This window comes from Budorcas taxicolor, chromosome X (assembly GCF_023091745.1).
Source record: "Budorcas taxicolor isolate Tak-1 chromosome X, Takin1.1, whole genome shotgun sequence".
Classification (NCBI taxonomy): Eukaryota; Metazoa; Chordata; class Mammalia; order Artiodactyla; family Bovidae; genus Budorcas; species Budorcas taxicolor.
In genome coordinates, this window is record NC_068935.1 from 115941353 (window position 1) to 115954900 (window position 13548).

Below are 13548 nucleotides of genomic sequence, written 5' to 3' on the forward strand. Positions count from 1 at the left end.
AAAAAAAAAAAAAAAAAAACCCTGCTAGAGTCAGACTTAAGTACTTGCCAAAAGGCAAAGGAAACCAATGACACACAGATACTAGCCATGTGAAACCAAAGATCCCTCACTGCTCTTGTCCCCTACCCCCTTACTACCGGAGGAGCCAGATACAGCCTGAAAATGAGGAGAGAGGGCAAAAATGCCAGAAGGAATTTGTTATAAAAGAAAGAAAAATAAGCTTTGATAAAGGGGTAATTTGCAGGGAGAAGAAATAACTTTCTAGCTCATACTACACACCAATTTCCAAGAGAAATAAGATTTAAATATACACTCTACAACATGCACTATAATACAGTCTCATTTCTGATTGAAATGTATACATCTCACTGGAGGACAATTTGGCAACATCAGCGATTTCTCTTTTTGGAACTTATCCCACAGATGTTCTCACTATGTGAAAAGACTATTCATCCATTGTTTATAATAAATGCTTAATAAAATTAATATCTGGCAATAGAATACTGATTAAAATATAATCTCACACTAACTTGACAAACATTTTGGAGAATTCTTTGACAGCCTGGCACCGGGCAACATTTTATACCTTGTTCGAATTTTTAAAACCACATATGAAAACCTGATACTTAAACTATATACCATTTTTAAAAATCTGCCTAGAAAGAAATTAAATCAAATGACAACATATTATTTTTTAAATTTGTGTGGTTTTTTCTCAAGAGGATATTCTCCCTGATGTATGAATACTAACCCTCCTCCCCAAATGGTTAATGGGCATAAACATATAATTCATTGAAAAGGAAATATGAATAGATATTAAATATATAGGAACATATCTTTTTTATTATTAAAAGGACATATAAATTAAAATGCAGTTAGATAACATTTTTTACTTCCTGGTTTGAAAAAAATAAAATACATTGTGTTGGCAAGGCTATTGGGTAATACACAGTCTCATTCATTTCTGATTGAAATTTACACTACTCTTTGGAAGACAATTTGGCAATATCAGCAATTTGTCTTTCTGGAATTTATCCCACAGATATTCTCACTATGTGAAAAGATTTTATTTACCCATTGTTTACAATAAATACTGAAAAAAAAAAGAGAATATCTGTCAGTAGAATACTGATTAAATTTATCATGGTAAGTCCATAAATAAACTTGGATAAAATGAAAGAGAAGTTCTTTAAATATTTATATAGTAAGATCTCTAAGAAATCCTAAGTAAAAGCAAACGAAAAACAGTGTATTGAAGTTGTTTTTTTTAGGAAAGAAGAAGTTGTTTTGCTAGAAAAAGAGATAATTTATTTTAGTATTTGCTTTTAAATATTTGTTAGGATACACAATAATTATTAATAGTGGCTTCTCAAGGAGGAAGTGAATTGTGAACCAGATGGGAAGGAGGAAGATGTTTCACTGTACAACTTGTTCCATATATAAATTTTAATATTTGAACCCATGTACCAAAAGTTTTTAAAAGGTTAAAATATACATTACTAAAAGCATAGCAAAATCCTTTTAGAAGAGCAGATGGTGATATGATAGAGTTAAATAATTTAGAAAATGAGAAATTAAGAGAACTTAGAACTTAAAAGAACAATAAATTAGATAAAACTCTGCCAATATTGACCTAGAACAAAGAACCAAAGATGAAGCACATGGGATTATGAGTAAGAAAAATACATAACCACATATACAAAGCAGTTTGTAAACGTAAAATCAATTACATGACAGTGAATGTGAATTCTTCTTTCTAGCAATGAAATTTTTCTAGGAAAATAAAAATTAATAAAAATGACTGAGGAAGACCCCAGAATGCAGAATTCTGGATTACAGAAGAAATTGAAATTTCTAAGAATTACCTTCATGGAATAGTTTCTGAATGGACATCCCTGGAGAAGTTCTTCCCAGTCTTTAAGAAACAGATAATTCCAGTGGCATTGTAACAGTCTCACAGCAGAAAGCAAAGAGACATTTCATGTTTTATTTCACTGAGCTACTACCATACCATGATAATAAACATTACTAATGAACAAGCTGAGTCCATATTGGTGGTAAACATGTTAGTCCCTATGCTTTTTCCTGGCAATACTTTTATCAGTTGTATTCTCAGGTTGAATAAACATCTATACATTTTCCTACCATTGTGGCTCCCTTCACAAGCATTTTGTTTATGATAGCATCTTCAGTAGAAACTTCAGTTTACAGAACTTAACTGCCCTAGAAAATATATTACAAGAGGAATTCTAAGAAGCACAAGCATTCTTCATGCCTTGTAAAATTGTTTCCATTAAAATGATTATTTTCTGAGCACACAAGTTGAAGGGTTATCCTCTGTTTCCCCCCATAAAACTCTTGGGGCTGGTGCACTGGGATGACCCAGAGAGATGGTATGGGGAGGGAGGAGGGAGGGGGGTTCAGGATTGGGAACACGTGTACACCCGTGGCAGATTCATGTTGATGTATGGCAAAACCAATACAGTATTGTAAAGTAAAATAAAGTAAAATTTTTTAAAAAGGGGGGAAAAACTCTTCAGTTTCAGTTGGGAGCTAGTGTTTTCTCTTTTAATTATAAAGTGAAAGAATTAAGACATATGTGCTTTTAATTAATAAAAAAAAAGGGCTGCAAAATAAAGTTGACTGATAGGTATGTTAGTACATTTTAACACTTACCTTAAAAAGGTGATTCCAAATATATATGGCGTAAGTATAAACTCAGAAATATCATTCATTCCATTAAAAAGTAATACCATAAGGAAAATAGTATCTGTTCTTTCTTACTAAGAATAGACAAAGGGGAAATAAGGTACTATAAGAGCATGTTTATATGCACTGAAAGTACTTAAAATTAAACAGTTATGCAAATTAAGCTGTATATATATATTTCTAAAGTGTGCAGTATTCTGACAGATTATTTCTTGATGTTGAATAAATGTACAGGATACATGCAGAAATAGAAAACAGTTCTGTCCATAACTAGTTTGAGCTTTGCTATTTGGGAGTATCTGATTTGTAATACGGAGGATGATTGTAGAATTTTTTTTTTTTGGCTCAGGGGAGTATAAATCTGCATACCCTCCACTTATTCTTTCTTTGGAATTGTCCTGGGTTTTTAAAAGACTTTTTCTTAAGAGTTTTTGGATCACAGCAATATTGAGGAGGAAGGTACAGAGATTTCTCATATACTCCCTGCCCCAACACATGCACAGACTCCCCTATTATCAACATCCTCCACCAGAGTGGGACACTTGCTTTAACTCATTAACCTACACTGACATATCATTATTCCCCACAATCCACAGTTTACCTTAGAGTTCAGTTTTGATTGTATATGTGTAATGGGTTTGGACAAATGTAAAATTATATATATATGTATATATATGTCTCCATCATAATATCATAAAGAGTATTTCTATTGCCCTAAAAATCCTTCTTAAAATCATACCAAATCCAGTAGTGCTATCCAGTATTTTATTAACTCTGTGATGTTCAAGAACCTAATGACCTGATGTTTTTGTATATACACTTTATATTTTGACACATGCATAAGATTATTTTGTTTAGTCTTACTATGCTGTCTAAATATTTAGTGTTTGTTATACCTGTGTCCTAAAAATGCTGTGGTGGAAATTTACTGAGGGTGGTATCCTATGTAAATTTTATTTTATATATGTTGCATTGCCTAACATTACTAGTTCTCTAAGTGTGGATTCTGAAACCATGGCAGTGTCATCATGCAGAGTTATGAACTAAACTGTGTTCCCCCAAATTCATATCTTGAAGCCCTAACACCCATTCTGACTCTGTTTGGAGATAGGGCCATTAAAGTGGTACTTAAATTGGGTCATAAGGTTGGGGCCCTAATATGATATCCTTATAAGAAGAGGAACCAACAGCAGAGATCTCTCTGAATGTGCCCAAAGTAATAGTCATAGGAGCACATAGTGAGATGGTGGCCACCTACAAGCCAAGAAAAGAGGCCGCAGAATGAAACCTACCTTACTGGCACCTTAATTTGGATTCCTCAGCCTCCAGAACTGTGAGAAGTAAGCTTCTGTTGTTTAATCCACCCAGTCAAGTGGTATTTTGTAATGGCAACCCAAATAGATGGGTATACCAGGAAGCTTGTTAGAAATGCAAGTTTTGCAGGCTCACTCTGGACCTGAAACTCTGGGGCTGAAGATCAGGGGTCTGTGTAGTAACAAGCTCTCCAGGGGTTTCTGATGCAAACAGAAATTTGAGAACCACTGACTTAACACATTGCTGGTATGTGTATGTTACTATACTCTGAGGGATTTGAAGAATGCATCTGATACTTTGATTAGAAATGTGTCCCCTATATAGGCTTGAATTGTTATGAGTTTGATATTGTGCATTCTTAAGCCAATTTCACTAGGCAAGCCCATTGAAAGTGAAAGTTGCTCAGTCATGTCTGACTCTTTGCGACCCCATGGACTATATAGTTCATGGAATTCTCCAGGCCAGAATACTAGAGTGGGTAGCTCTTTCCTTCTCCAGGGGATCTTCCCAACCCAGGGATCGAACCCAGGTCTCCTGCATTGCAGCCGAATTCTTTACCAGCTGAGACACTAGGGAAGCCCAAGAATACTGGAGTGGGTAGCTCATCCCTTCTCCAGTGGGAACACTCCTGAATGTGATCATTAAATCCTCATTTGGACATCGAAAACTCTCTCTCCTTCCAACTGGGCTTCATGTTTTCACTTCTCATTTATCCCTCTCGTTGTTGTTATTCATTTCTTCTCTGCATTTCTGTAGTGTGGAAATGGCTGCAAGAGATTAGGATAATTCATTTCCCAAATAAATAGCTTCTGGCTTTAGTCTTCACATCCAATATTTAAAAAGCTTGAAGACTTTTTAGAGAGTCCATGAAAGTATGAAGAAAAGGTTTCAATGGAAATCTAAATGAGTTAGTGAGAAAATCTGCACCCTATTGATAGTGGCACTTTTGTTCTGAGGGTTTGGTAATATGAGAAATTGAAGAATGCCATTAGAGTTACTGACTTGAAACATATCCAGCATTACTTTGTAAAAGTGTTCTGTACTGTAGAAAGAATATATTTTTTCATCGTCATTTTGCCATCTTCACTGCATAAATATGACTTTAAATGTTACAGAAAAGATGACATATAAACATGTACCATTATATACACTTAAAAAAAAAGGACTTGCCATTTGGCCTTCTTTAGCAATATCTTCTCCTAATTATGGAACACAAAAGTTGTATTTCCACAGTTTCTCATGGTGTGAAAGGAACTCAAGTAAAATACAGTCCTCCCAAACATTTAAAGATTTATAATTAAGGAGCTGTCTGCTGAACAATTGAGTTTATTCATGATGCAAGTCATTCACCTTCAAATGCCTTTACCATGACAGATTTTTTTTTTAAAAAAAAGTAAAAATTAAGTATCCTCTGTAATTCAGATTACAAAATATACCAAATAATTGTACCAACTTGTACTTGGAAAGTCCATGAATACCTTAGTTAAAAAAAAATTGTGACAGTGTTCACGAAACCCCAAGTTTTCAAAAAGTGAAGGTTTCCTTTTATATCAATACTTTAAAATCCTCTTGAAACAATTTCTAGTACAGTGTGGCCTCAGTTCCAATTAAGATGAACTCACTAGATTTCAGTAGATCCTGACTTCCTGTTGGCAGCACCCATGTCTTATTTTTCTTTGTATCCCCCAACAGTTAGAATGGGGCTTGAAACATAGCTGTTTATAAATATAATTGAAGGGCTTTGATTTAATAGAGATACAAAGAAAGCTCAGTATAGAATCCCTGTAATTTGGTTGAGAAATGCTTGTTTCTTAGACTTGCAAAAACTAGCATTTCTTGAGCAAGTGCACATAATTAAATTGAAAGAATGAACTGCAAAAGGGGTTTCATTACCAAAAATCATGACATGGTTCATTGAATTTTCCAAACCATTAATCCTATATTATCTTCCTCACTAGGGCTAACAACAGTAGATCAAAATTTCAAATCTATCTGCTAGTGTGTGTGTGTGTGTGTGTGTGTGTGTGTGTGTGTGTGTGTGTAGAAGATAGATGTGTATGTGTGTGTGTGTATATATACATGTATATATATGTGTGTGTGTGTATGCCTCAAGTAGGCCATTGTGTTTAATTTAGAATAAGTGACTCAGACTATTCATCACTAATAATTATTTTGTCTTCTGAGTTGAAAGGTAGGAGTCAATTTGAATGATTCTTCTCATGATTTTCCTGTGGATTACAGTGCATTTGAAGCTATTTTCTGGATTAAACATTTTTCTGACTGATAAATTGTTTTAAATGTGTTTGAGGGCACACTGCCTTTTCTGACTTTGTATATGAACTTTTTCTCCTACGTAGAAGGGTTTTAATGCAGACCTCTTCAGTCTGCCTTTGTGTCTATTGGGGACTCATTTTGGCAAGACCATACTTGCTCTTTTGTGACTCTCAATCAAAGCTGTGGATTATTTTGTGAAAATTGAAATTTTTAATGTAAATAATATCACAGTTTGTATGGAAATACAAAAAACCTCGAATAGCCAAAGTAATCTTGAGAAAGAAGAATGGAACTGGAGGAATCAACCTGCCTGACTTCAGGCTCTACTACAAAGCCACAGTCATCAAGACAGTATGGTACTGGCACAAAGACAGAAATATAGATCAATGGAACAAAACAGAAAGCCCAGAGATAAATCCACACATCTATGGACACCTTTTCTTTGACAAAGGAGGCAAGAATATACAATGGAGAAAAGACAATCTCTTTAACAAGTGGTGCTGGGAAAACTGGTCCACCACTTGCAAAAGAATGAAACTAGAACACTTTCTAACACCATAAACAAAAATAAACTCAAAATGGATTAAAGATCTAAATGCAAGACCAGAAACTATAAAACTCCTAGAGGAAAACATAGGCAAAACACTCTCCAAAATAAATCACAGCAGGATCCTCTATGGCCCACCTCCCAGAATACTGGAAATAAAAGCAAAAATAAACAAATGGGACCTAATTAAACTTAAAAGCTTTTGCACAACAAAGGAAACTATAAGCAAGGTGAAAAGACAGCCTTCTGAATGGGAGAAAATAATAGCAAATGAAGCAACTGACAAAGAATTAATCTCAAAAATGTACAAGCAACTCCTGCAGCTCAATTCCAGAAAAACAAACGGCCCAATCAAAAAATGGGCCAAAGAACTAAACAGACATTTCTCCCAAGAAGACATACAGATGGCTAACAAACACACGAAAAGATGTTCAACATCACTCATTATCAGAGAAATGCAAATCAAAACCACAATGAGGTACCATTTCACACCAGTCAGAATGGCTGTGATCCAAAAGTCTACAAGCAATAAATGCTGGAGAGAGTGTGGAGAAAAGGGAACCCTCTTACACTGTTGGTGGGAATGCAAACTAGTACAGCCACTATGGAAAACAGTGTGGAGATTCCTTAAAAAACTGCAAATAGAACTGCCATATGACCCAGCAATCCCACTGCTGGGCATACAAAAGAGACATGTGTACCCCAATGTTCATTGCAGCACTGTTTATAATAACCAGGACATGGAAGCAACCTAGATGTCCATCATCAGATGAATGGATAAGAAAGCTGTGGTACAAATACACAATGGAATATTACTCAGCCATTAAAAAGAATACATTTGAATCCATTCTAATAAGGTGGATGAAACTGGAGCCGATTATACAGAGTGAAGTAAGCCAGAAAGAAAAACACCAATACAGTATACTAATCATATATATGGAATTTAGAAAGATGGTAATGATAACCCTATATGCGAGACAGCAAAAGAGACACAGATGTATAGAACAGTCTTTTGGACTCTGTGGGAGAGGGCGAGGGTGGGATGATTTGGGAGAATGGCACTGAAACATGTATATTATCATATGTGAAATGAATCACCAGTCCAGGTTCGATACATGAGACAGGGTGCTCAGGGCTGGTGCACTGGGATGACCCAGAGGGATGGGATGAGGAGGGAGGTGGGAGGGGGGTTCAGGATGGGGAACACCTGTACACCTACAGCGGATTCACGGTGATGTATGGCAAAACCAATACAATATTGTAATTAGCCTCCAATTAATAAATTTATATTTTTAAAATGTAATCCTTCTTGTAAATGGTAACTTTAACTGTTAAAAATAGTTTAACATTTTTCATAAAAAAATTGACTCTTGATCGAATTTTTTACCGTAAGTTATTTCTCTGTGAAACAAATCAGTTGAAAAGGAATCCTGAGACTGGGTGTGTGTTTATGTAGAGAGGTATTTTGAGTATAGACACATTCAAGACTGTCTCTTTTACTCAGGTGTATTTTTACAAAAGAGGCAAAGGTGGTGCAAAATCAAAATGGAAGACTGAGTACGGAACAGAGACACAGGCAGGAGAGTTATAACAGGCAGTTTGAAAACTGAGAAAGATATGACCATCAAGTTCATTGCAGTCCACTAGTCTAATCTGATGCTGTACTTCTAAAATCTTCACTATTCTTTCCTTAGCAGCCATCAAGACTCTCAGTAGAGTCATAAAACCATGAACCTTTGCCTAATAGCTTTTATAGTCGATATCATTATCTTCTCTCCTCTCCACCATTCTTCTATATGCCAAGATATCATAATATTTGGAAAAATAAAAAATATCTTCATTGGAGAAGTTGGGAGATTCTTTCTCCAAAGTAACAGAGTTAACCTGGGAAAGAGGTTAAGAAAACTCTAAAGGTATTAATAGATTAAAAGAAAAAACAAACCTATAATTTTCATGATATAATATTTGCTTATTGGATTTATGCCATAAAAAGTGTATCTGGGATGAAAGAGGGTGAATCTGAGTTCAGACAAGCTTGGGAAAAGCCACATTAAAGCAAACTGAAGATATTCCATGGCAACAGAGTTTGTCAGGGCTAAATTACATAGGTGAAGTGAACGTGAAACTTGCTTAGTCCTGTCCGACTCTTTGTGACCCCATGGACTGTAGCCTGCCAGGCCCCTCTGTCCATGGAATAGTCCAGGGAAGAATATTGGAGTGGACTGCCATTCCCTTCTCCAGGGGATCTTCCCAAGCTAGGGATCAAACCTAGGTTTCCCACATTGCAGGCAGATTCTTTACCAGCTGAGCCACCAGGGAAACCAGGAAAACTTTTGGAAAAGAGACAATCTTGAATATGTTTCTATACTCAACCTACCTCTCTACATAAACACATACCCATCCCTGGGACTCCCTTTTAACTGATTTGTTTCACAGAGAAACCTGAATTACATCGGTAGACCCCTCCTAATCAGACATGAAACATTGAGGGTTAGGGGGCAAATATCCTTTTTGTGTATAAGCTTTCTTTTCCCCTAGAGCATCTCTAAGTGGTAAAGAATCTGCCTCCAATGCAAAAGACCCCGATTGGATTCCCGGGTAGGGAAGATCCACTGGTGAAGGGATAGGCTATGCACTCCAGTATTCTTGGGCTTCCCTGGTGGCTCAGATGTTAAAAAAAAATCGACCTGCAGTGTGGAAGACCTGGTTTTGATCCCTGGATTGGGAAGATCCACTGGAGGAGGGCATGGCAACCCACTCCAGTATTCTTGCCTGGAGAATCCCCATGGACAGAGGACCCTGGTGGGCTACAGTCCATGGGATCGCAAAGAGTTGGACACGGCTGAATGACTAAGCATAGAACATGTTAATCATAGTTATTTTAAAATCTGTCTCTGCTAAAACCAATATTGGTTTTATCTCTTTCACCTGTATATAATTTTTTCTCTTGGCTTTTGGTCATTTTTGTCTTATTTTTTTAAATGAGTGCTAATTTAGGGTGAAATGGCAACCTCTCAATGAATTAAATTTTTTCCACCGTGCAATTAGAATCAATTGTAGAAGGAAATGGCAACCCACTCCAGGATCCTTGCCTGGAGAATTCCATGGACAGAGGAGCCTGGTGGGCTACAGTCCATGGGGTCACAAAGAGTTGGAGACGACTGAGTGACTAACACTATTAGAATCAAAGCAATCATCTCCGTCTCATCATATATTGATATGACTCAAGGCTGTGTTTTAAGCTTTGGAAAAATCTGATTTACATTTGTTTGCCTTATTCCTACAACATGACACTTCAGAGACCCTGGAGTCTAATGCTTGTCTCCCTAGCACTGTGATACTGCCCAGGTATCTGCTTGGCATCATAACCTCTTAGCCTCTGCTTATTTTAGTTATTTTTGGCATCTCACTCCATTCATTTCTCAAGGAAAAGTTGAGTGCAGATCACCAATCCTGTAGATCTGAGTTCTTTGATATTCCCAATTCCAGTGTCTTGGCACCTGAAGTATTGATGGTCTTTATAGCTCTGAACTCCAATATTTGCCTCATCCTGGTGAGAGTGCTGCAAGCTGCCACTGTATTTGTTTAGGCTTCAAGACCCAATGAAGATAAGACCCAAGGCTTCAAGACCCAAAGGTCTTTAGAGGGAAAATGTTGGCAAATGCATGTCCAGTCTCATTTCATGTCCCTGTTTCCTGGATCTTGATTCCTCTTATGGTTATTTTTTGGTATTTTCATAAAATTGTGTTCTATATGTTATTTCACCTGTCTAGTTTGTAGGAAGGTTAGTCTGATATAAGCTATTTTTCATAGCCAGTAGGAGAAATATTTGTTTCTAGAATGTTTAAAAGTCCTAAATATTATGCAGTTAATATATTTTCCTCAAATCCTTAATACTAGATTTTTCTTTCCAAAGATTGTGGTCTTAAAAAATATTTTTCTGGGTTATTAACTATGTACTGAGTTGCTCACTAGGCCTTTCTTCTAGATTAAAAAAATACTATAAAACTCATTGATCATATTCTGAATCAAGAAACGAATCACCAGTCTAGGTTCAGTGCAGGATATAGGATGCTTGGCGCTGGTGCACTGGGATAACCCAGAGAGATGGTATGGGGAGGGAGGTGGGAGGGGGGTTCAGGAGTGGGAACTTATGTATACCCGTGGCGGATTCATGTTGATGTATGGCAAAACCAATACAGTATTGTAAAATTTAAAAAAAAAAAGATATAATTGCTTGGTATGCTTTCCACTTTAAATTATATATAGAAAATAAATAAGATTTAAGTTATATTCAACATTTCTGGGAGGTAATCCAGTGTCCTCAAAATGCATTATGAATTTGAACATGTAAATAAAATTCTTATCAACTCTTTAAAATGGAATCAAATGCATAAAATTTCTCTGGAAGAATACAGTAATAACAGGCAATTGCAATGACTTCTGGGAAGGGAGACTAGACACTGAGGGCCAGTTGAGGGAAGGTGTCTTATTTAAGGAGAATTTTCAACAGCATGTGTCAACTAAAAAAAAAAAAATGAATCAAGTGAGAGTTAGGTTTTATTTGGGGCAAAATGAAGACTATAACATGTGAGGCAGCATTCCAGATAGCTGTGAGAAACTGCTCCAAAGAAGTGGGGGAGGAGGTCAGGGTCAGGGAAGGGGGATACTTGAAGTGGAGCCTAGATTTTGGCAGAAGATTGCTGCTAGTTACAGGGAGCAGATGTCTCCATGAATGATTTTAGTGCTTTTCTAGATATGAGAAGATGCAAGAATTGGCTTCATAAAATCTTCTGAAAATAACAATCTGAAGACCTGTTCGTTGGTTTTTCCCAGAGCACAGAGGGTCTCATTCCTGATTTCCACTCTTCACACCCTTCAGGGAGTGTTAAAGGTCAGCAGTTGCAGCAGCTCGTGATTTATTCCTTCTAAAAATACATGGCAAGTGCCAATTTTTTGTTAGCAATGTAACAGAAGCTGGGTATGATGTCCTAGCCAAATCTGAAATAAATGTGTAGGTTTGTTTCTTCATTTCCACAAAACAGTGGATCAATAAATGGGCAAGTAAAAGCCAATGCTCAAGGAACTGAGATGCTTTTTCCTCGATGTTCTGTATCTCTTGAAGTGTAGATCTAGTCTTTGTCATGACAAAAATGGCTACTCCACCTTCAAGAATTCAGTTTTCATTCTGCTGCTGCTGCTAAGTCACTTCAGTCGTGTCCGACTCTGTGTGACCCCATAGACAGCAGCCCACCAGGCTCCTCTGCCCATGGGATTCTCCAGGCAAGAGTACTGGAGTGGATCGCCATTGCCTTCTCTGAGTTTTCATTCTAGGCCTTAAAAAAATAAAAAAGGAAAATTTAGGGCAAATATGCCTGCTATCTGAAACTCTTTCCTTTTTATCAGGAATTTCCTGGAATTCCACCCAGTAACTTATGTTTTTGTCTTATTGAGGGGAGGTTAGTCACAAGGCCCCATTTAGCAGGCCCCAGGGGAAGTATGCATTCTTAAAGTGCCCATGAGTATCCTGAATAAAAGTTTGTCTTCACAATAAAAGCGTAAGAGTCAGTATAATATTATAAATAACTAACATTGTCTATTTTTTCCCAATATATACTTATATAATGTTTGATTTTTTAAAGTGTCGTCACTTAAAGCCATTTAAAATATACATTTTAAGCATAGATGTAAACTATAACAAAAACATTACTGCAGGTATTCTGTACGCATGTGTATTAAAGGTCTTAGTTTTGCAAAAGTACATGAAGCATATTTCTGTACACATGTGCCTTTTTTCAGATTTACAAATAACAAATATTTTAATATATTTTATATAATATTTTTAACTCTAAATTTTGGAAAAAAGCTAAATAAACCCAGCTTAACATTCACTGAAGAGCTAGTTGAGGCACATGACTACAATGCTATGGATAGTGTTCTAAAAAGCCCCAAGTTTCTAGCAAAATCACTCAAATTTTGCAATATAGCAAGTTGTTACAGTGACATATACCCAAATACATTTTAAAATTGGGGAGTGTGGAAATATTTTTCCATTAGCCTTGTAGCAGCATCCTTTTTCCTTCTCATCAAATATCTACCCATCTTTTAAAAAATGTTATGGTAACTGCCTGAGTTGACATTGACAGATGATTTTAAGGACAAGAGAGAAAAGTAAGTCCAGACAAGAATGTATATTTTATGTGTTATGGCAGCTTCCAACTATAATGGAGATAAAGGGCATCTATGAAAACCCCACAGCTAACATCATACTTAATTGTGAAAGACGGAATGCCCTCTTCCTAAGATCAGATACAAAACAAAGATGTTTGCTCTCATCATTTCTGTTCAACTTTGCACTGGAGGTTCTAGCTAATGCAACAAGGTGAAACAAAACACAGCAAAGTAAATTCAGATTGGAAAGGAACTAAAACTGTAAAGCTGTGTTTATTCACAACTCTATATAGAAAATATTCTCTCTAGAGAACCCAAAGGAATCAACAACATCAACAAAAAACTTTAGAACTAAGGAAAAGAATATAAGGGTAAAATAAAACATGAAGTGTATTTCTATATCCTAAAACAACTCAAAAATGAAATTAAGAAAATGATTCCATTCATAGTATCATCAAAATTAATAAAATACATAGAAATAAATTTTAACAAAGTAAGTGTAAGACTTGTAGACTGAAAACCATAAAACATGG